The following is a 22,786-nucleotide window of genomic DNA, read 5'->3' on the forward strand; positions in this document are numbered from 1 at the left end:
CAGAGAGGGGTCACCTCCCTCCCACCAGGCCCAGGCCCCAGCGCTGAGGTCCTCCCGCCTCCGGGCTGGAGGGGAGGGTCCCCACTTGCCTGGGGGAGCGGGGGAGTGAGGGCATTTGTTAGCAGTGAGCAGCCTGACCCGTCCCCCCTCCCTCCCCCGCCCCCCCCTACTCCTCTTGGGGGCGGCACCCGGCATTTAAAATATTGTGTTTGCCTTGAAAATGGGCCCATGTTCCCTCCAGGCCGTCAGCGTTTCGCCGCATGTTCACGTGGGAAGAAACCTCACAGGGTGTCGTGCCCGACATGCCTGCCCAAGCGGAGAGGAAGCTGCCCGGCCGACCTGGCTCAGTGACTGAGCAGCGACCTAGGAACCAGGAGGTCAGGGTTCGATTCCCGGTCAGGGCACATGTCCGGGTTGCGGGCTCCATCCCCAATGTAGGGCGTGCAGGAGGCAGCCGATGGATGATTCTCTCTCATCGTTGTTTCGATCCCTCTCTCCCTCTCCCTTCCTCTCATCATTGTTTCGATCCCTCTCTCCCTCTCTCTTCCTCTCATCGTTGTTTCGATCCCTCTCTCCCTCTCCCTTCCTCTCATCATTGATGTTCTATCTCTCTCTCCCTCTCCCTTCCTCTCATCGTTGTTTCGATCCCTCTCTCCCTCTCCCTTCCTCTCATCATTGTTTCGATCCCTCTCTCCCTCTCCCTTCCTCTCTCTGAAATCGATTTTAAAAAAGAGGGAGAGAAGAGGAAGCCGAGGGCGCAGGGGAGCTCAGACGTGGGCCCCGCACAGCCTCTCGCGCCTCAGGGGCCTCGGGTGTCACTCAGAGCGACGTCAGGGCGGCTGCTGAGGCTCTGTGCATCCTGGAGCCGGCAGTGACCGCTGGGGAGAGGACGCATCGGTCCCAGCAGGTGCCGCTGTGACCCCGACGGCCGAGGAAGCCTGGTCACACGGCGTGGTCGACCGGCTGTCTCATCCCTCACACAGCAGTCAGCGATGGCGCTCTGCCTCAGGGGGTGTGGGCACGGGCTGGCAGCTGTGGGCCGGGATGAGCTCGGCCGGGGAGGTCCCGGTGGTGCTTGATGACCTAGGAAGGGCCCAGGAAGCCACAGGCCACCGAGGGTGGGGCGCGGCTCCTTCCACCGTAGGCTTCTGGACGGCCCTCCGTGTCTGAACGTCCAAGCTCCGTGACTCCCTCATGCACACCAAGGTCCATGTGATTGACCCAAAGGGCAGTGGGGACAGGAAATGAGATGGAGCGCCCACCCCAGGGGAAGTGGTGAGGCTGGGCCTGCATGGGACCAGGCTGGGTGCGGGGGGAGGGGGGCTCAGGGAGTGAGGGAGCAGGTTCCAGGAGGAAGGGTCCGTGTTCCCCAAAGCAAAGCCCCGGAGGCACCCGGTGGCTTCTGAGAGGAACCAGCAGGCCAGCAAGACTGGAACCCGAGGAAGAGGATGCGGGTCGGAGGAGAAGGCGTCTATGGGCTGGTCTGCATGGCAGGGCCCACTGTTTCTTGTAATTTAAAAAAATTCCTCACCACAGGATATGTCCTCACTGATCTCACAGAGAGAGGAAGAGAGAGAGAAACATTGTCTTCTGTATGTACCCATTAGGGGATTGCACCTGCAACCTGGGCATGTGCCCTGACTGGGAATCGAACCAGCACACGGCGATAGGCCAACCAGCTGAGCCACACGCCAGGGCTCCAGTGTTTCTGATTGTCATGGAGACCAGGAGGGACTGACAGGTCCTGTTCCTGCCGTCACCTTGACCCTCCCGGCAGGCTGGTGAGGTGGGACCGGCTCCCGCCCCCGTCAGCACGGCTTAGCGCCCCGGCTCACTCACAGGTGGTCTTGTGACCCCCGCTGCTCCCCCCAGGACCTGAGCCTCGTGAAGAGCCCGGGTGAGATGCTGCGGGTGAGGCTCCCTGCTTATCTCTGCGCGTGCGCCTCCAGGGCCGGCGGGGATCAGCCGCGAATAGTAATGCCCTACGGGGGCACCGCCATTAAACAGAGCGCTGCTTACAGCGAAACAACGATGACATGACCTGCCTTCTCCTTGTTAATTGACAGTGGCCGGTGCCCCGTGCAGGGGTGACGCCGCCTCTTCCAAGGGGGAGGAGTCGCTGTTGCGTGTGGCCCTGTGCGCACCTGTGTGGAGCCGAGGGCTTTGGTGGGTCGGGTCCAGATCTGAATCTCAGCTCTGCCCAGCAAGCGGCTGAGACCGTGGCGGGTGCCCCCCGCCCCGCTCGTCCCTGCAGACACACACCGGTGCCAGCCAGGCCCACGGGGATGCCGTCCCGCGTGTGCGTGCGTGGCCCTGTGTGCGTGCATGGCCCTGTGCGCGTGCGTGGCCCTGTGTGCGTGCGTGGCCCTGTGTGCCGTGGCCCTGTGTGCGTGTGTGGCCCTGTGTGCCGTGGCCCTGTGTGCGTGCATGGCCCTGTGTGCGTGCGTGGCCCTGTGTGCGTGCGTGGCCCTGTGTGCGTGCATGGCCCTGTGTGCGTGCGTGGCCCTGTGTGCGTGCATGGCCCTGTGTGCGTGCGTGGCCCTGTGTGCCGTGGCCCTGTGTGCGTGCATGGCCCTGTGTGCGTGCGTGGCCCTGTGTGCGTGCGTGGCCCTGTGTGCCGTGGCCCTGTGTGCGTGCATGGCCCTGTGTGCGTGCGTGGCCCTGTGTGCCGTGGCCCTGTGTGCGTGCGTGGCCCTGTGTGCATGCGTGGCCCTGTGTGCATGCGTGGCCCTGTGTGCGTGGCCAGCGGTGCTCATGGCTGGAGTGCCCCATTGGCTGCAGTGCCCCGAGTCGATCGCTGTTTCGTGTGGAGTAAATCGTGCCGTCGGCTGGCTTGCTGAAGGCTAATGAGCCCATGTCCAGCATCTGAGAAGCCAGATAACAAGACATGCTTTTCTCCATTGGCTCCCATTGATGTATTAATTAATGAATCCGAGGTTCCCCATCGAGCGGCAGGAGTGTTTAAGTCACTGCTGAGCTGTGCGGAGTGCAGCCCCCCACTTGCTCCCAGATGCTGCCGGGGTCGCGGGGGGGGGGGCATGTCTACCTGGCTGACCAGGGCTAGCCCAGGTGGGAGCCGGGTCGGCCAGGAGGCAAGCCCTCCATGTGAGCAATGGGGCAGCTCGGGCTGCGGGGGGGAGGGGGGGGAGAGGGGAGAGACAGGGGGCCAGGCCGCCCTTGGGACTCAGCTCTTGCTCCACCCACTTCCTCTGGGATTTCTAAGACTGAAAAGAGCCCCAAGACCGGACCTCCCGATGCCGTCTTCAACCCCACTGACAACCTGCCGCAGGCGGCTGCGGGCGTCCTGGGGGCTGCGGGCGTCCTGGGGGGCTGCCCAGCACTGGGGTTGGTGGCTTACTATCAGGGGCAGCGAGCGGCGGGTCTGTGTGGGTCCCAGCCTGGCCCCGCACTCAAGTTGTTGAGTCTCTGAGCCCGTGCCCTGTGGGTGGCGGAGATGAGGGCAGTGTGGGCCCAGAGGGTCCTCTGTGACGGCCCCGGCCGAGCTGTGTGGGTCCGGGAAGAATAACTAAGTAAAGGCCACACCTTATTCCACATGGGGCGAGGGGGAGACTGGTGCACAGCGTCCTGCCTGCCGGTCCTCGGCGTCTCTAACGATGCCCGCTTCCACCGCCGTGTGCCGGGCACTTGCCTCCCAGGCAGAAGGACAAGTGCCTCTGAGCGTTTTCTCCTCACAAGTGGCTCACACTGTTCTCGGCAACTTTTCTAGAAGCTTCCATTTCCATCCTGGTCCCCAGAGAAGCCATGCGCGCCGCCCCCACCCCCCACCCGCCCCGGGCCCGTGCGTAGGTCACCGTGTGCCCTCTCACCCCAGCGCAAGCCAGCAGTCGGGTGACGCTTCTTTACAGACTCGCTCACCCCTGAGAATCTCAGACGGCGTTGCTGGCTCCCAGCCTGAAGGCGCGGGCAGCCCTCGCCACCCTGCGGCCCGTGGACCGGGGTCTCCGGGGCGCACGGCAAGGGGCCCTGCATGTCACAGCTCTGCCACCAGCCAGCAAGGACCGGGCGCACCACAATGGCACCGGGCCCGCCATGGTGGGCCTCCATGTCTTCCCTGTGCCCGTGCCCTCTCTTGGGGATGGACGGAGGTCACCCGCAGACCCCTCCGCGCCACACTCTGCTGTGCTCGTGAGGGCGAGGGCCTGGCAGTCCCACCCGCCGCCCTGCAGCCTCTTCCCTCCCCACTTCAGACCCACGGACCTAATGTTTGCAACTCGGATTCCACTCTATTTAGAATCAATAACCACTTAGAATTAAACTTCGAGCCGAACTATAAACCATAAAAGCCCCTGATTATTTCATTAGTAATTTGCTAATTGGCATTAGAGATTCAATTACACATTCCAAATATTTGATGAATTATTTCGGCGCCGTATAGAAAGCCGGGGACGGGGACAGGGACCACATTTCTCAGGAAGCACCGAGCCCGGAGGGAGGGGTGGCTCGCAGGAAGCCAGCGTGGCCGCGCGCCTGGAGCCTGACACGGGGGCGAGCCGGGCCCGGGAGGGAGGCGCCCGCCCAGGCGGCCCCCAGCGCGCCCGGCGCCAGCGGGCGGCCCAAGCCCAGGGACCCAGCTTCTCCCCGCCGCTCCCTCGCTCTGCCTGTGAAGACAGCTTCTTCTCTGCTTGGATCTGCTTCCCACAACAGAAGGTGCTTCCTCCCACCTTCTCGTCCTGCTGACGGGCTGTTTTTTGACTTGGATGAGAACGAGTGAGCCCCCCCTCTCCCCCTCCCCACCCGCCTGATTCCTCTCGCGGCGGCCCTGTCTGCCGTGGACACCAGATGGCCCCCACAACCTTCTTAGAATAGATTTGCATTCGATACGGCGCGGCTCTGGCTGCCTCCCGTAAGGTGTGGGAGTGCTGCTTCTCGGCGCAGGGAGAGGAGATAATTTCAGGGCCTGAAAAAAGATGCCCAAATGTTCATTTCTGTTTCCGCCGGGATGCTTTGCCCGTGTGGGCGCCGGGCACGCGCAGCTTGAGGTTCCTCAGGTGTGAGGGAGCGGTCCGCCAGGAAACCGCCCCCTGGCCCCCCGGTGCCCGCAGCCCGGTGCCCCGGGCACCAGCCCCGCCCGCCCACGCCACCAGGGGACGATCGAGCGCCACGGCAACACTGGTATTTGAAGCCAGGTGTTGGCTCCCAGTCGGCCTGGCCCTCTGCGGACACCTGCTTGTCTGTCTGTCCTGCGGGCGGACGGACAGATGGACGGGGAGCTGAACTGGGGTCCAGTGAGAGCATAGCGCCCCCTCCCGCCACTGCTGCGCTCACCCTGGACTGGGTGGGGGCAGGGAAGTACATTTCTCACGGGTCCGCACGTCTAATCCTGGGGAGGCCAGGTGTGCGGGGAAGTCGGGAGGGTGAAGGGTTGATGCGGCTGCAGGAGGCGTGTGGAGCTCACACGGGGCCACAGGGTCGGAGCCAGTGACCCCTGCGGTGCGGCGGCCGAAGGTCCCCTTGCTTCTGGGCACCACAGTGTGTACCTCCACCAGCTCAGGAAGGACAGGCACCCGTTCTGTTTGTTTTCATCTGTTTTTATTGATTTCAGAGAGGAAGGGAGCGGGAGAGAGAGAGACATGAGAGACACCGACCGGCTGCCTCCTGCACGCCCCCCCTGGGGATGGAGCCTGCAACCCGGGCCTGTGCCCTGACCGGGAACTGAACCGTGACCTCCTGGTCCATAAGCCACGCCGGCCGGGCTGTACCAGCTTTTATGAGCAGCTGCCTCGAGTCCCTGTGGGAACCGGGTGAGGTTAGAGCCAAAGCCGATGAAGTGACCGCCGGTAGTGACCAGCTGCAGGCAGTGACCTCCCAGAGGGGCCGTGCTCCCCACCCCTCCCCGACCGGAGCCCTGGGAAGCAATGAGGCTCCGAGAAGCATGGCGTTCGCCTGTCCGTCACCCCCAGAGCCCTGGGCGGAGCCCTGGAGGAGGGTGGCTGTCGGCATAGAGCCCCTCCCCCCAGGTTCGCGTCCAGCCTCCGGCCAGGGGACCCCAGAGGGCCCTCCCCTGACCCCTCCCTCTCCCCTCCTGGCCTTCTGTTGGGGCTGCCCTGCTCCCCACACTGCCAGGGCCTTGGGAGGATCAGGTCTTCCCGGCTCCAGATGGATATTTAACACCGACACGGAAGAGGAAATGCCACCGTTTAGGTGGACACAGAGCGGGTGGAGAGGTCGTTATCATCTAGGGAAACGCAAGGTCAAGGCCGGCTCGCTTGGCTCCTTCCTTCTCCATCCCTGGCGGTCAGTCCTCCAGCCCTTTAGGGGGCAGGGCTGCCTCCTCCAGAACTCGTGCACTGCACCCCGAATGCACCGTGGTGCCTGTTACACACACACACACACACACACACACTCACACAACTCTACACACTCACACACACACCTCACACAACACACACACACACACACTCACACACACACCCTCACACAACTCTACACACTCACACACCCTCACACACACACCCTCACACAACTCTACACACACACACACCCTCACACAACTCTACACACACACACACACCCTCACACACACACCCTCACACAACTCTACACACTCACACACCCTCACACACACACCCTCACACAACTCTACACACACACACACACACCCTCACACAACTCTACACACTCACACACACCCTCACACAACTCAACACACACACACACACCCACACACACACCCTCACACAACTCTACACACTCACACACACCCTCACACAACTCTACACACTCACACACACCCTCACACAACTCTACACACACACACCCTCACACAACTCTACACACACACACACCTTCACACAACTCTACACACTCACACACACCCTCACACACACACCCTCACACAACTCTACACACTCACACACACCCTCACACAACTCTACACACTCACACACACCCTCACACAACTCTACACACACACACACCCTCACACAACTCTACACACACACACACACCCTCACACACACACCCTCACACAGCTCCACACTCACACACACCCTCACACACACTCCCTCACACAACTCTACACACTCACACACACCCTCACACAACTCCACACTCACACACACCCTCACACAACTCTACACACTCACACACACCCTCACACAACTCCACACTCACACACACCCTCACACACACACCCTCACACAACTCTACACACTCACACACACCCTCACACAACTCTACACACTCACACACACCCTCACACAACTCTACACACACACACACACCCTCACACACACACCCTCACACAACTCTACACACACACACACACCCTCACACAACTCTACACACTCACACACACCCTCACACAACTCTACACACACACACACCCTCACACAACTCTACACACACACACACACCCTCACACAACTCTACACACTCACACACACCCTCACACAGCTCCACACTCACACACACCCTCACACACACTCCCTCACACAACTCTACACACTCACACACACCCTCACACAACTCTACACACTCACACACACCCTCACACAACTCTACACACACACACACACACACACTCACACACACACCCTCACACAACTCTACACACTCACATACACCCTCACACAACTCCACACACTCACACACACCCTCACATAACTCCACACACTCACACACACACACACACCCTCACACAACTCTACACACTCACACACACCCTCACACAACTCTACACACACACACACACACACCCTCACACACACACCCTCACACAACTCTACACACACACACACACCCTCACACAACTCCACACACTCACACACACCCTCACATAACTCCACACACTCACACACACACCCTCACACAACTCTACACACTCACACACACACACACACAACTCCACACTCACACACACCCCTCACACAACTCTACACACACACACACACTCACACAACTCTACACACACACACACACACACACACTCTCACACAACTCTATACACCCTCACACCCACACATCTATACACACACACCCCTTCACCCTCATATACACAACCTCACACACACACACACACACACACACACACACACATACCCTCACACAACTCTACACACCCTCACACACACACATACCCCTTCACCCTCACACACACAACCTCACACACACATACACACCCTTACCCTCACACACACACACACACACACACACACACACATACACACACACATCTTCACCCTCACTTACACACACCTACACACACACACCTATACACATACACACAACTCTACACACCCACGGACACCCTCACCTTCAACCTCATACATTCTCATACACACACACACACACTCACACACACACACCTTCACACACAACACTACACACCCACACACACCTCATCCTCACACACCCACCCACCACCCACCTGTGCGCACACACGCACCCACACACGTCCCTCAAGGCTGAGAAGACGAAAGGCGTGGCCTGCCTGCTCCCACAGCACCCTGTCTCCCTCCAGGGACACATCTGTCCTCCTGAGAGGGTGGCAGGCCCTGTGCCAGGGAGGCCTCAGAAAGGCGCCTGTGCCCTCTCAGGGAACCCACCGCCAGTGGGAGGGGCACCGCCCGTCCCCGATCACAGTGGCATGTGCGAGGAAGGGCAGGACGGGGTGAGAAGGGCAGCTGGTAAGATGTCACCTGGCCCAGTTTGGGGGAGGGCGGAGGTCAGAGGTAACCTGACGATATAATAGAAGAAAACTACTTAAAAGTGAGGGGGGCTGAGGTCCGCCGCCTCCGAAGGAAGTCCGTTTGGAGGGAGGAGGTGACGCCGGCCCTTGTCCTGGGATGCAATGTGGTGAGAGAGGCCTGGACGGCGGCAGGCGCCGAGCGGCGGGCAGTGGGCCTGGCCCCACCGGGCGGGAGGGAGCTTCGCACACACGGTGCTGGGCCTTGCATTTGAGTTGCTGGGGCATCGATGAACTAGGCCGGGAGGGGTCCTGGGAAGATGTGGCGTCCACGTGTGTGACAGGGTGCTCTTTTAAAGAAGAGGGGGTCTAGCCTGGAGTGCTAAATGGCCGCCCCGCCCCCCTTCCCCACACCCCCTTTTCCCCACCCCACACCCCCCACCCCCCGCAGCCCCAGGAGGGAGGCTCTGGGTGGGAGGCAGGAACAGGGCTGTGCGCCGTGGGAGACGCGGCAGAAGCTCCCGAAAGGAAGTCGGAGTCGGGGGCCCTGGGACTTTGGACGGGTCCCAAGTCACGCGGGTGCCGAGCCGAGGCTGGCTCCACATCTGGATCCCATCAGGCCAGGGCCCTGTCTTCCCATGACACGGAATTCACACGGCTGAGAGGGGACACGGGGCACACGGCTGCTGTAAAGGCTTGAAAATCTGAGCTCTGGTCAGATCTCCAAGGGGCACTCGGGGTTCCGGGACGGTTTCAGGGAAACCGTTCATTACACCGTGTGGTTTCAGCACGAATGGCCCTCAAGTGCGGACAAGGGGGCGTCTTGCTGACCCCGAAGGGCCGAGGGCCACGTGGGACCAGCGCCGGGCGCTGCACCCTGGGGTGGGGCCCGGACACTAGAAGCTGCTTGTCTTAAAAGCCTTAACACGGTGCCCGCGGGTCTGCCGCCCTGCTCAGGAGGACAGATGCACGGACCGGAGGGCAGCCTGCCTGCTCCTGCCTGGATTTCCGTGCATCCGGACGAGTTAAAAACAAATTAGCAAAGGCTTCTTTTACTTTTATTTATTTATTTTAAAGGAGCCTGCAACTGAGGTATGTGCCCCTGCCCGGAATCGAACCCGGGACCCTTCGGTCTGCAGGCCGACGCTCTATCCACTGAGCCACACCAGCCAGGGCGACAGATGCTCCTTGCTGGGAAGTCTGTGCCCAGATGGACTGGGAGAGGCACCCTGGACGCCCTGGGCACCTGCTTCAACTGGGTTCCTGAGGGCAGCTCCCCTGCCCCTGTCCAGGGGCCCACCTGCCTCTGAGGGGCGTGTCCCGAGAACTGACAGGTACACGGGGCTTCCCAGGGGGCAGCAGGGGCAGCCACTCCCCAGCTGTGACAGCTACTCTGCCCCAGGAGCTGCCCTGTCCCCCCGGGGGAGGCGTGTCCCTGGCCGAGCATCCTCCACTTCCCGGAGGCAGCCTGCCCGCCGGCCCGTCCCCTGCGGGCAAGGAGCTTGGAGTCGGGGAGGAAGAGCCTGCAGCGCCCAGAGAGGGACGGAGGACCGCGGAGGGCTGGGAAAACCCACAACTCCTGGCGGTTCCACCCCGGAGCCCCTTGGCTTCCTTCCGTCCCCAGGACTATATTTCTGAGGTCCCCAGTGAGCCATGGGGCTCATTACGGCCGCACAGTCCTCGGGTGAGTGATGCCGATGGGCCGGGCCCGCCTCTGCCCGTGACACCTGCGGTTACGAGCAGGCTCCCGGCTGCATGGCTACATCCGCACCAGCCGTTAAATCCGAGGCATGAAAAGGACGGTTTCACCCCCAAATGGCTTACCACTGCACGACTCCGTGCCTGTGCGCAGAGCAAGCAGGCCCTGCGGCGGGGCTCCGGGGTCCGGGATCGACCTAGGAACCAGGAGGTCACGGTCGGATTCCCCGACAGGGCGCTTGCCTGGGTTGCGGGCTCGATCCCCAGTGTGGGGAGTGCAGGAGGCAGCCGTCCATGACTCTCTCATCGTTGACGTTTCTATCTCTCCCTCTCCCTCCCTCTCTCTGAAATCAAACAAGATATATTTAAAAAACGAAGTAAAGCCGGCGCTGTCACTGCTCCCATCTCCCCGAGGAACTTCCACAGACGCGGCAGCAGCACCTGCCTTGTTTAGCTCGGGGCTATACACACCCTACACGAGTCGGAGACGGCTCCTAATTTTTTCAATGAAAGCCCCTGTCAGTCAAAGACTGCGTCGCCTTCCCACTCCGAGGAGCTGGGAAAGGCACGGGCGTCGGCACCTGTGGCCCCCAGCGGAGCCTGCAGACCCCCGGGCGGTGTCCCTGCCGCCGTGCCCGCTGCTCCCCGTGAATGCGCGCGATTTCACCCACAAGGAGAGGACCCCCTTCGTGTGTGACGTTAGAATTTCTAAGAGGTTTTATTTGTTATTTTTTAAAAATATTTTTATCGATTTAAGAGAGGAAGGGAGAAGGGAAGAGAGAGAGAAACATCCGTGATGAGAGAGAATCATGGATCGGCTGCCTCCTGCACGCCCCCCACTGGGGATCGGGCCCACAACCCCCACGTGCCCTGACCGGGAATCCGCGACCTCCTGGTTCCTGGGTCCACACTCAACCCCTGGGCCACGCCGGCCACCTGTGAGGTTTTGCACTTGGATGTCGATGCTGCCGCCCGTGGCGCAGGGGCGTGAACCGACGTGGGCGAAGCTGGTGGCTCCCCAGGTGAGTCCACTGTCCCAAGTGGACCCTGCAGGTGGCCCACGCCCGGGGAATGAGCCCGGGCCACGGCGGGACCGGGACAGAGTGGGCCTGACAGCAGAGCCTCCCGCCCAGGAAGGAGTTAACCGAGGAAATAAAACCAGCGAAGTATCGCCTCCAGACGTCCATTCCAGCGCCGCCTGCTTCCTCTCCGCTCACACGCCAGATGTTCAGCCCTCGCTAATCACTGCAGATGTAATGGGGTAGAATGCCGCACTTGGCGGGCGCGCTGGCATTAATCCCGCATCTTGCGCGAGGGAGAAGATTTTAAAAATATAATGATATCTCATCAATACCCAGGTTTTATTCCTTTCCACGTCGGGCCCCCTGCGTGGTCCTGTGTGTGTGTGTGTGTGTGTGTGTGTGTGTGTGTGTGTGTGTGTGACTGTGCACTCGCTGGGGTGCAGAGGAGCCCCAGGTCAGGGCGCAGGGAGACGCCCGGGTCGGTGAGGAGGCCACCACTCCCCACAGTCACTATTATACGCACGAGACGGTTCCACGCTGTCTGTGGACCTGACGTGCGAGCTGCTCCCGGCTGGCTTCCCGCCTGGAGTGTTGGTATTCCTTAATTTGAAGGGAAATGGCCCGTGCCCTGTCCTCACTGCGCGTTGGGGGAGGGGCCCCCGGCTCCGAGGGGCCTCCGTGCGGTGGGCGAGCTCCTCACCCCGCCTGGAGCCCACACTCTGCTCCCCAGGCCCCCGTGGGAGTCACCAAAGAACAAAGCAGTTCTTTTCCCCAGAGAATCGCCAGCTAGAATGCAGCCGGGGAGGAGGCTGGATGAGGAATGAAGAGGTCCCCAGCACCCCGGCCCGCTCCCCCAAATGAGACATCAGCCTCTGCACCAGCTGCCGTGGTGCTGGGCACTGAGCAGCACGCCGGGCCCCTCCGCCTCCTGAGGCAGCGCCTGTCCCCAGGAGCCCTCCCAGCGCACAGGCCCGCCCAGCGCGGTCCAGGCTGGCCCCGGGGGCGGGGGAGGGGGAGCAGGAATGCCGGGCTTGTCTCTCCATGAGGAGAGAGACAGGGTTTTCTGGGTCCTGTTTCTGTCTGGACCGACCCCTGGTTCGCACACAGGACTCCGGGCTGGTCCAGGAATGGGCTCCTGGTGGCAAGCTCACCTCGTCAGGGTCTCCCGGGCCAAGTACAGTGCCTGGCACATGAGGGCCTCTTCCCACCTCTTCCTTTCTTTGTACTTTTAAAATAGGTTTTATTGATTTATATATCGCCAGTTAGAATGCACAATATATAAATCAATTATAATATATATATATATTAGAGAGAGTAAGGCGGGGGGAGGGGGGAGAGAGAGAAGTATTGATGAGAGAGAAACATCAACATTGATGAGCTGCCTCCTGCACGCTCCCAGCTGGGGATCGACCAGGGCATGTGCCCCGACCAGGAATCAACCCGTGACCTCAACCCCTGAGCCCCACCGGCCAGACCCCACCTCTTGCTGAAGGGAGAGAATAGGGGAATAAATTAATGGAGCGTGAGGGCCTCTGGGGAGAGGCGGGTGGGCTGGCGATTCAGTGCCTCGTCCTTAGCCATCATTGTCGGGGAGAGTGTGATGGATCCTGCAGTAATGAGATTGACGAGACAGATGGCGGCTGCCAGGAACTCAGCGAAGGCCGGGGTGATGGGGAGGCGACAGCTCGGTGTCAGGCCGGCAGCCGAGTGGGCGCCAGGGGAAGCTCCGTTGTGGTTTCCATGCCGTGGGGATGAAATGATCTGGGGTGCCACGTGCCGGCTCAGGCAGCAGAAGTCACTGGATGGCCGGGAGCTCCTGAGGTCCCGGAGGCCCCCAGGGGTGTGGGGCGGACCGAGCACCCGCAGCCGCAGGGGGCAGGACGGGAGGGCGGAGGGTGCGCGGGGCCACGGTGTCTCTGAAATGAGGCCAGCTCCGCAGACTCTTCTTAATCTGGGTTTGTTTTTGTTTTGTGTGTGTTTTTTTTCTTTTTTAATTTAAGTTATTTCTGGACACTGCCAACTGGATATAGAGGCTCCACCTCTCCGCGGCTCTCCCCGCCGTCCCCGGGACACTGGTAGGAGGAAGCCCAGCGTTTTCCTCCTGGGACACGGCCGGGGTGTCCACGGGAGGGATTTCCATGCCAGGATCGTGGGAAGGAAGGAGCTGGGGGCGGGGGGCTGGACTTCTTTCCTTTTCTGGCCTGGAACCCCATAAGGCCAGGACTCGGGGCCCAGGAGTGGGGCCTGGTCGGGGGTGAGGTGGGGGGGGGGCAGCGAGGGGCTGAGCAGACAGGCCACCATCTGGGCAGCCCCAGGGCTGTGGCTGCGGTTCGTGTCTGGGTCCTAGAGCCGGAGAGCAAGGCTGCCAGGTCCCAGGCAGGGGTGGGCTCCGCACGGGACTGGCGAGTGGGGCCCCAGGCCTGTGAGGGAGGGGACACTGCCCTCCGTCCCCGCCCCTCGCTCTGATGTTCACGGTGCCCTCTGCGCCTTCTGGGCCGTGAGAGGCTGGCTGGGGCGCGGACGCAGACATCCTGCCTGCCTGGCCGCTGGGCACCTCCCACGGGCGTCTCTGGTGAGCAGGGACCTCACGCAGCCCTTCGTGCTCACCCCACACGTCCATCCGGGGGTCGCTGCGAGGCCTCCGACCCCGACCTCGCGTTTCCTCAGGCGGGTTTGTTACTAGTCAGGGCGGCAGGGCTGGCGGGTCTGGGGGGCAGGCATGTGAAAGAGGGCTGCCACTCAGTCCTCCGGGGGGGCACTGGCCCCACAGGCTGCAGGGGGCAGCCCCAGGCCGTCGGGGCAGCAGGTGGGGGTGTCCTTACTGGGTTCCCACGGGACCAGGGCGATAGTCAGTGAATAAGCGGAAGCAGCAGTGTTTCTGGAGCTTCCTCCATGGAAACGGATGCACAGGACACGGGCTGGGGCGGGGGTGGCCGCCAGACAGACTCAGCTGCAGGGCCCCGTCCCCGGTCCGGCCGGCCCTTTTCAGCGATGAGGCCCTGGAGGCTCTCAGGAGGCAGCGGCATCGGGGTTGGCTGGCGGCGGGGCTCTGTGGGGATCCCTCTGCACCCGGAACGGGGTGCCCGGCTCCCTACAGACGGAGGCTGACAGTGCTGCCGGGAAGCCGGTCAAGGAGCAGATCCGCGGAGACAGGGTCCGAGGTTTAAACAACCCGTTAAACGGCTGTCGTTGTCAATAACCTGATCCGCACGCGGCAAAGACACGCTGGGCGCTGAGCCGGCCTGAGACGCGTGGGCGTGCACGGGCGAGATGAGGGGGCGAGGCTGCGCCGGGGCGCCCTGCGTCTCATTTTCTGGGCCAGATGCTGAAGAGTTCAGGGATCGCTGCCTGATGCTAATTTGCAAACGATACCATCAGTGCTGAGCGAGGACACGGGGGCGACACGGGGATCCATCGGCCGCCCCTTTACCTCCCAGCAGCCGCCGAAGGTCGGCACAAAGGCAGGGTCTTCGTTCAGCAGCGAAGCGGCTCCGAGAGAGGAGGCTGGACTGCGAGGGACACGCGTCTGAGATCACGGACCCGGGGCCCTCCGTGCCAGCCCGTGCCTGGGCCAGGCCCCCTCAGCCTTGCGTCCGCACCCAGGACCCTCAGCACAGGGCTGAGTGCAGAACCCCATGAACAGGAGCTGTTTATTCATCTGGGGGTTCATCGCGCATCGCAGGGCTGACCATTGGTGGGGCTGGGCTGCCCTGGGATGGGGCTGGGGGCCCTTCTGCCCGTGTGTCCAGGTGGCTGCCCACACGGGTCCTCTGGGGTCCGAAGTCCTAGGCATCCGGGTGCTCACCTTCATTCTTTTTTAATTTAAAAAAAAATTTTTTTTCATTGATTCCAGAGAGGAGGAATCATCAGTGATGAGAGAGAATCATGGATCGGCTGCCTCCTGCACGCCCCCCACTGGGGATGAGCCCACAACCCGGGCCTGTGCCCTGACCGGGGCCTAGAGCGCACAGAACCAGCTGACGGATGCCACGTCACCTCCCACAACGGCAGTGAGCTCGGGCCGGCAGCCGCGGCAGCCTCCCACCGGAGAGGAGGTCAGCGCGGGGCCGGCCCAGCCCCCGCAGGTCTGATAAGAAAAGGAGCAATTTTAAAAATCAATGGGCTCTTCCTAGGATCCGAGACAGGTCCTCAATCTGGAGCCACGGAGGCGCCGGGATCCATAAGTAAAAGGCACCTGCCCTTCGGAGCCGGCTCCCAGAGCGTGGGCCCGGTGCAGCACAGGAGCGCGAGCCTCCGCGTCCAGAACCTTCCATGCCAGACGGCGTCGCCCTGACATTTCCATCGGCAGGGGATTTATGCGCCTGTTCTGTCGGCCGCAGTGACCACTCGCCAGCTGCGGTGGCGGCTAATGGACGGAGGGAAATTCTTTAATTAATGCAAAACTCAAGCATCTTCGTCCTTCACGTTGAGAAGCCGAGCGGTTCTTGGCACCAGCTCGGAGGTAAAATGATTATATACAATTTCCAGTGATTAAAAGATCGTCAGATGGTTTCAGTTACATCTCAAAATTATTTCTCTTGTAAATGAGGAAGAGGGAGGAGATGGGGACCCTGAGTCCCGAGGTTCGGAGCCAACGCTGCGGGCACTTCCTCCCGGGCCCCGGCCGCCGGATGCCTGGGCCTGGGAGTCGGGTGAGCTGGGGCTCTGCCCCCCGGTCAGGGTCATGCCTCTCTCCTGCCTTCCTTGGTTCTCCCTTTGCAAGGCATTAAAAACCCCAACTAAGTGCCACTGAGCATCTTTTTTTTAAATATATATTTTATTGATTTTTTACAGAGAGGAAGGGAGAGGGATAGAGTCAGAAACATCGATGAGAGAGAAACATCGACCAGCTGCCTCCTGCACGCCCCCCACCGGGGATGTGCCTGCAACCAAGGTACATGCCCTTGACCGGAATCGAACCCGGGACCCTTCACTCCACAGGCCGACGCTCTATCCACTGAGCCAAACCCGTTAGGGCTGAGCATCATTTTAAAATATATATATTTTTGTTGATTCCAGAGAGGAAGGGAGAGGGAGGGAGAGATAGAGACATCAACGATGAGAGAGAATCATGGATCTGCTGCCTCCTGCACGCCCCACCCTGGGGATCAAGCCCCCAACCTGGGCCTGGGCCTTGACGGGGAATCGAACCATTGACCTCCTGGTTCCTAGGTTGACGCTCAACCACTGAGCCACGCCGGCCGGGCAGCCTGCAGACTTTGTATGTCCTTGCCCATCCCAGGTAGACCACTGACAGGCACAAGACCCCGGGCCTCTGAGTCCCCGTCAGGAAACGGGTGGAGATGTTCTTACCTCCTGGGCCGAGGGCGGGGGAGGGTGCAGAGCTGGCCTGGGGCGGCCTGGCCCCCTGGGTCCCTATGCCGAGGCCAGAGGTGAGGCTGGGTGTGGGTCCCGGACTGAGCTAAGAGGCCCTTCCTCCCAGGGCTCCTGAGAAGAACTTCTGGGCTGGGATCCCCGCTTTACTTCCTGACTCCGGGAGGGGGTGGGGGAGGTGGGGAAAGTGGGGGGACTCATGGAAGGCAGAGACGGGGCTTCTGGAGACGTCCCCCCACCGCCCCCCTCCCCTCCCACCCCCGTCAACTGGAGGCCGCAACATGATGTTTTGATGAGTTCAGTGTCGGTGAACCAGAGACATATGGGTTCAATTTCCCTTGGAATCCACGTGGGCTTAGGACCGAGGGGCGGGGAGCGCCTCTGGGGAGAGTATTCGGGTTCCACCCCGCCCCCCGCCGCCCGCCCTGTGAACAGTGTCTGAGGCCTGTGAGGCCCGCGTCCCGGGTGGCGCCGCTCCTGGTGCCGGGACGCACATGGTGGCCTCAAAAATGTGCCGGGAAGGACACCGAGCGCTGGGGTCCCGGCGCTGCCCCGCGGTGCAGGCCACACGGTGCCCCTCGGCCCGCTCCAGGCTCCAGGCCGAGGCCTCCGTCCCTGGTTGTGGGGCGCAGTCGGCGCCACAGACTCAGAGCGGAGAGTCCGGGGCGCCCAGCGCTTCGGGAGGAGCTGCTTCCTTGCAAGCGGGCAGCCCCGCGGAGACTCACGGCAGAGCCAGAGCCCGGAAGGACGGGAGGGCCGGGGTCGCTGAGCCCCAGGGGCCCGGGCAGGGCTAGAGCCGCCGCAGGCCCGCCCTCAGGAGCCGCAGCCTCTGGGCGCTCGGCGATGGCACCGCTCCGCCTGGTCCTGGACCTGCGAGGCGCATCCTGTGGGCCCGCCACGCCCGCCCTGCGCTGGGGCCCAAGGTGGTCCTCAGGCCACGACTGTCCCCCTGAGACAGCCCTTCAGCAGCTGCCGGGGCAGAGCCAACCCCGTGCTCCCAGCACCGCCCCCCCCACCCGTGCTCCCAGCACCTGTCCCCCTGCTCCCAGCATCCGCCCCCCGCGCAGCCCCACTCCACACACAACCCACGCCTCGCCCCACCCCCCACTCCACGCAGCCCCAATCCTAACCCCCGCGCAGTCCCCCGCCCCGCCCCACGGAGCCCCCCCGCCCCACCCCATGCACAGACCAAAGCCCCACCCCACGTAGTCCTGCCTACACGCAACCCACGCCCGCCCCACACAGCCCTGCCCCACGCAGCCCCACGCGCAGTGCCACCAGGCGTGGTCCTGGCCCCAGAGCCCTGCAGAGACCAGAGCGCAGCTCAGGCAGGAGCCCGAGGAGGTGCCGCCGGGCCCGGTGCAGCCAGCCTCTCGCTTCTCCAGCTTCTGCCTCGGCCCCAGGCCTGGGAGGGGCCCTGGGGGCAGGTGCTGGGGGGCAGACAAAGCCCTCACCCAGGTCCTACTTTGGAGGGAAACTCGGGTCACCCCGCCCTGCCACGCGGAGGGAGACTCCAAGGGCCGGGGTGCGGGTCTCACCCGGTCCCGCCTCTTTTGGCCAAAAAATGCTTTGTCGCCAGCGTGGTGTCTCCTGGGTGGTCCGGGTGGGAACTCCGGCCAGCCACCCCGCCCCACGCATCTACGTCACTCCTGGGCAGCCCGCTCCAGGCTCAGGTGGTTGGAGACAGACTAGGACTCACTTCTGGCCGGAGGGGTCGCAGTGGGCGCTGCCTGGGGCTGAGTGGGGTGCGGGCTTCGAAATGAGGTTTCCACCCTCTGTTATTTTTGCTGCCTATAAGCGGCTCGCTTTACATTTTTAAAAATATTTTTTTATGGATTTCAGAGAGGAAGAGATAGGGAGAGAGAGAAACATCAGTGATGGGAGAGAATCCTGGACCACCTGCCACAGTGGGGACCCAGCCTGCAACCCTGGCATGTGCCCTGACTAGCAACCCAGCCATGACCTCCTGGTTCATAGGTCGATGCTCAACCACTGAGCCAGGCCCGCCGGGCTATTTAAAAAATAAAACCTTAATTGTTGAAAGTAAGGAGCAGGGGTGGGGGAAGACGGTGGGGCCGCCTGTGCCGGTCGGTGGTCCTCAAGGGGCCTGGATGAATCCGGAACAAGCTGGGCGGGGGCACAGCGTCAGGACCGCCTGGGAGTCCCGGGACCACGGCATGACTTCAATTGTATGTTTATCTGAGGGGCGGGCGGGGCTGATGGAGAGGTGGGAGCGCTCAGATCGTCCAGCCCCCGCCTGCCTGCCTGGCCCTCCTCCCAGGTGAGGTCTGCAGCCCAGAGCACCTGCCAGGGCCCCCCTCCCCCACCTGACCTCATCCCGCGAGCCCTGCGACCCCGTGGTGCTTGAAGCGCTTACACGCGCCTGTGAAACAGGCTCCATTGCTTCGTCTGCGGCACTTGGCCTGGCAATGCGAGGATCGTAATTACTTAAATATTTCCCTTTACTATTTTTCAAAACATTTTTCTAAATTGTCAAAAAACATTCTGGAGACAGTTGGATAAAAGACATAGTGAACATGTGTCTGATTAATTTTTTAAGACAATTAAGATCAAATGCAAAAACTATTGGAAATGGCTTCGTCCCGAAAAGGAAAGGCAGATTCTCGGGGCAGGGAGTGTGGAGTGGAGGCAGGAGGCCTCCCGATTCCTCCGGCCCCTGCGGGAGCCCAGGGCCGGCGGCTGCCCGGGCGAAACATGAAGGTGCCGGGGCCTCAGGACTGTGCGCGGCCAGGGCCTCCCTGCCCGGAGCCTTCCAGGCGGGCCGTCCCGACACCCAGCTTGTAAAACGAGGGCCGCTCTGAGCACCTCTGTCACCTGTCGTCACAACCTGAGGGCATCCCACTGGCTTCCATCTCCACAGGCACCGCCCCTCGTCCGTCCATCAGGCCACTGTCCCAGGCCATTGGTGGGACCACGTGTCAAAGGAGGGCTTGTGGCCTTAACTCCTAAGTACTTCCCACGCTTGAACTAGGTTTTAGTTCACTCTATTCAATTTACTTTTATTTTATTTTCATCCTCACCCAAGGATATTTTTCCATTGATTTTTAGAGAGAGTGGAGGTGAAGAGAGAGAGAAGCATCGATGTGAGAGAGACACATTGATTGGTTGCTTCCCACACACGCCCCGTGACCCGACCCCGGTGGGGAGTGGAACCCGCAACCCTTCGGTCCTCAGGCCGACACTCTCACCACTGAGCCACGCAGGTGAGAGCTCTGCTCTATTTATTGTGTCAAGTCCCTTCTCACACTTACTTTTCAGTCCCGGAGAAGGGTCGGACGAGGATGCAATTCTTTCTCCAGCGAAGCAGGCTGGGATCCACCTGCCTCTCTGGCTCCTGCCTCCTGGCAGCGTCAGGGAGGGAGGCCAGGCCTGTGTGAGCCCTTCCCCTCGGGAGCTGGGAGAATGCTCAGGCCTGGAGGAGCGCACAGTAGGGCTCTGCCCTGAATTCTAGAGAGAAGTCCTTCGGAGGGAAGGCAGCACCGAGAGTCACGTCCCTGCCCCCGCCCCTCCCAGCTCTGTCCACAAACCAGGGCCAGCAGGCTGCTCAGCAGACATCTCCCCTCGGTGGGCGGTGCCGTCTCCATCTCTGAGTGAAACTGCTCGGGGGAGGGAGTTGGATCCACGGAAAATAATGGCCAACAAAGGCGGGAGAGCAAATCCACGTGAGTGCTGTGTGCGCAGAAACGGGTTTTGCTCACACCGCGGCGGGGACATGGCGGGGACATGGACGGGGCACCGAGTCCGGCGTGTCTGCTCCGCCCGTTTCTGACACGGAGCACGGACTGTGACCGTCAGCTCCTGTGCCGCTCGCCGGGCCTCGCAGACGCGTCCGGGAAGGGCTGATATAAGGGGAGGCGCGCTGCGCGGTCCCTGCGGCTCTGGCACGCGCGCCCACGCTGAGTTCTGGGAAGCGACAGCGAGCAGGAGAGTAATTAGGGTGCATGTCGCTGAAAGCAGAAGTGTTTCTGGGATCGATACCAACCATCTAGGATTTGCCAGCGCCTCCAGTGCTGGAGGTCTGGATGCTGCAGAGCGGGGTGCCGTCCCTCCTGGGGTCGCTGTGGGTGTCCATCTGGCTGCTTCCTCGCTGGCCTCAAGCAGGTCGAGGAGGTCGGGCCGGAAGGAGCCAGTGGGCCTCCCTGCAGAGCGGGCATCACCTCCGGCTGCTCCCAGGGCACAGGACACGCTGGAGACTCTGCATCGCCAGAGGCAGCGCCGGCTGAGGTGGTGGTGCCTATGGTCCTGCCGGGGGCCCGTGGCGGGGACAGGGGGCCGTGGCGGGGACAGGGGGCCATGGTTGGGACAGGGGGCCGTGGCGGGGACAGGTGCCCGTGGCGGGGACAGGGGGCCGTGGCGGGGACAGGGGCCCGTGGCGGGGACAGGGGCCCGTGGCGGGGACAGGGGCCCGTGGCGGGGACAGGTGCCCGTGGCGGGGACAGGAGCCCGTGGCGGGGACAGGGGCCCGTGGCGGGGACAGGTGCCCGTGGCGGGGACAGGGGCCCGTGGCGGGGACAGGGGCCCGTGGTGGGGACAGGGGGCCGTGGCGGGGACAGGGGCCCGTGGCGGGGACAGGGGCCCGTGGCGGGGACAGGGGCCCGTGGCGGGGACAGGGGCCCGTGGTGGGGACAGGGGGCCGTGGCGGGGACAGGGGCCCGTGGTGGGGACAGGGGCCCATGGTCCTGATGGGGGTCCGTGGTGGGGACAGGGGCCCGTGGCGGGGACAGGGGCCCGTGGCGGGGACAGGGGGCCATGGCGGGGACAGGGGTCCGTGATGGGGACAGGTGCCCGTGGCGGGGACAGGGGCCCGTGGCGGGGACAGGGGGCCGGGGCGGGGACAGGGGCCCGTGGTGGGGACAGGGGCCCGTGGTGGGGACAGGGGCCCGTGGCGGGGACAGGGGCCCGTGGCGGGGACAGGGGTCCGTGGCGGGGACAGGTGCCCGTGGCGGGGACAGGTACCCGTGGCGGGGACAGGTGCCTGTGGCGGGGACAGGGGGCCGTGGCGGGGACAGGGGGCTGTGGCGGGGACAGGTGCCCGTGGCGGGGACAGGTGCCCGTGGCGGGGACAGGGGTCCGTGATGGGGACAGGGGGCCGTGGCGGGGACAGGGGTCCGTGGCGGGGACAGGGGCCCGTGGCGGGGACAGGGGGCCATGGCGGGGACAGGGGCCCGTGGTGGGGACAGGGGCCCGTGGCGGGGACAGGGGGCCCGTGGCGGGGACAGGGGTCCGTGGCGGGGACAGGTGCCCGTGGCGGGGACAGGTGCCCGTGGCGGGGACAGGGGCCCGTGGCGGGGACAGGGGCCCGTGATGGGGACAGGTGCCTGTGGCGGGGACAGGTGCCCGTGGCGGGGACAGGGGCCCGTGGCGGGGACAGGGGCCCGTGGTGGGGACAGGGGGCCATGGCGGGGACAGGGGTCCGTGATGGGGACAGGTGCCTGTGGCGGGGACAGGGGCCCGTGGCGGGGACAGGGGCCCGTGGCGGGGACAGGGGGCCGTGGCGGGGACAGGGGGCCGTGGCGGGGACAGGGGCCCGTGGTGGGGACAGGGGCCCGTGGCGGGGACAGGGGCCCGTGGCGGGGACAGGGGCCGTGGCAGAGACAGGGGGCCGTGGCGGGGACAGGGGCCCGTGGCGGGGACAGGGGGCCGTGGTGGGGACAGGGGCCCGTGGCGGGGACAGGGGCCCGTGGCGGGGACAAGGGGCCCATGGTGGGGACAGGGGCCCGTGGTGGGGACAGGGGGCCGTGGTGGGGGACAGGGGCCCGTGGTCCTGATGGGGGCCCGTGGCGGGGACAGGTGCCCGTGATGGGGACAGGGGCCCATGGTGGGGACAGGGGCCCGTGGTGGGGACAGGGGGCCGTGGTGGGGACAGGGGCCCATGGTCCTGATGGGGGTCCGTGGTGGGGACATGTGCCCATGGCGGGGACAGGGGGCTGTGGCGGGGACAGGGGGCCGTGGCAGGGACAGGTGCCCGTAGTGGGGACAGGGGGCTGTGGCGGGGACAGGGGGCCGTGGCGGGGACAGGTGCCCGTGGCGGGGGCAGGGGCCCGTGGTGGGGACAGGGGCCCAC

The sequence above is a fragment of the Eptesicus fuscus genome, chromosome 21, assembly GCF_027574615.1.
Source record: "Eptesicus fuscus isolate TK198812 chromosome 21, DD_ASM_mEF_20220401, whole genome shotgun sequence".
NCBI lineage: Eukaryota > Metazoa > Chordata > Mammalia > Chiroptera > Vespertilionidae > Eptesicus > Eptesicus fuscus.